Raw genomic sequence first — 2137 nt, forward strand, 5'->3', positions numbered from 1 at the left:
ATTGTTTACATCCATCTGGTGTAAAGACCAACCCTTTGTTGTAGCCACAATAATGACTTGGTGGCTGTATCATGTATACTTCTTCTTGAAAATCACCATTCAATCCATCTGATGTAAAGGCCAACCCTTTGCTGCAGCCATAGCAATGACAGCTCTCATGGTTGCCATTCTTGCAACCGGGTTGAATGTCTCTTCATAGTCAATGCCATAAGTCTGCGCCGCATAGCCTTTGGCAAAACCAATCTTGCCTTATACCTTCTCACTGAACATCAACGTTGTGCTTGACTTTATACACCCATTTACATGCAATTGACTTCTTTTCCTTAGGCAAAGGCACTAACTCCCATGTTGCATTTGTATCCAATGCTACCATCTCTTCATTCATGGCATCTTCCCATTTCTTATTTCCAAGTTCCTACTCAAAACAAGTGGGCTCCAATTCTTGTATTTCTTTAACCATGTAAGCATAATGATGGGCTGTATATCTCAACCTGCTCCCTCGTAGACCTGTGTACACATGGATCATTTTCAGGTGTCCTCAAAACATCCCTTATTCTCCTTACACTAGGAGTACCCATAGACAAAATGCCAAGCTCCTCATTAAGGCTCTGTTCTCAGAGCCGCTAGAGTCACCATCCACACATGAGTGACCTGCTGACAAATCATGCACAAAAGGTCGATCTACCTTTTCCTTCCCTTTGCGTGATACATGTGTACCTACATCTGTTCTCAACCTACCTAACCACGGGCTAGCAGTGGATCCACTGCTAGAGGACTCTCCAGGTCCACTAGGCACTTGTGATTGCTACTCTACATGTGGTGCAACATCATCACTTCTTACATCTACATCTTTTGTTGCCTTCACTGTTGGTGCTATAACCTTTCTGCCCTATAGCATAACCAATAAAGATGCATTTCTCTGCCTTTGGATCCAACTTTGTTCTTACTTCATCAGGAATATGCACATATGCAATACACCCAAACACTTTCAAGTGAGACACATCCGATCTTATGCCTATAAACTTTTGGTTAGGTGTCATACCATGAACAGCTATAGTGGGTATTCTGTTCATAATGTACATAGTAGTTGCTATTGCTTCTGTCCAAAAATAATGTGGCATATTCTTTTCAGCCCATCAAGGCATGTGCCACTTCTGCAATGTGCCTGTTTTTTCTTTCTGGAACACCATTCTGTTGTGGAGTGTACCTGTACGTAAATTGTCTCTTAATTCCCTGCTTTCGTAGGAAATTGCTGAACTCATTAGAGAAATATTCTCCCCCACCATTTGATCTTAGGAACTTTATTTGCATGCTTTTTTTCTTCTCGATCAAGGCTTTAAATCTCTAGAAGTGAGCAAACACTTCACTTTTCTCCATGAAGTAGACCCACACTTTTCTAGTGCGGTCATCAATGAATGTAACATTAATCCTGCAACGTACCGGTCCCCATACATCTGAATGTATGACATCTAATGGGCTTGAACTGACATGCTGTTCATGTGGGAAAGCATGTTTGGCCTACTTACCAAGCTGGCATGCTTCACATACTTTATGCATACCATCAACCTTAAACTTTGGCAAACCTGTATATAACAATATTTTGGGCCTACATAGACTTCAGCCCATTGTATATTCACATGACCAATGCGCTTGTACCATATGTCAATATCTGCGAATGACACATGTTCCATGCGTAAACACGGCTACCTTTACCTCAGGCATGTTCACATCGAAATTAAACATCCTACCATTTATGTTACCCTTTGCAACCAAGTGCACTAATTTTTGAAGTCTTCCACAAAACATCCTTGAGGATTAAACCTCACTTGCAGACCTTGCTCAACCATCTATCCAACAGAAACTGGGTTCTTTGTAATATTTGGAACATGAAGTACATCTACCAAGTACTTTATTTTTCCATGCTGCATAGACAATGACACTTTACCAAAATGCACAATGGGATGCGCATAGACAATGGCACTTTACTAACATGTGCAATGGGATGCAGAGTATAATCACTTATTTCATCCTTTATAAATAATGGCACTTTACCAATATGTGCAATGAGATGCGCAATATCATCACCTGTTTCTACATAACTTGCTTTTTTCATTTTCTGCATGTCTCTAAACCACTC

Source organism: Cibotium barometz, chromosome 46 (genome assembly GCF_041138505.1).
Source record: "Cibotium barometz isolate CiBa-2024 chromosome 46, ASM4113850v1, whole genome shotgun sequence".
NCBI lineage: Eukaryota > Viridiplantae > Streptophyta > Polypodiopsida > Cyatheales > Cibotiaceae > Cibotium > Cibotium barometz.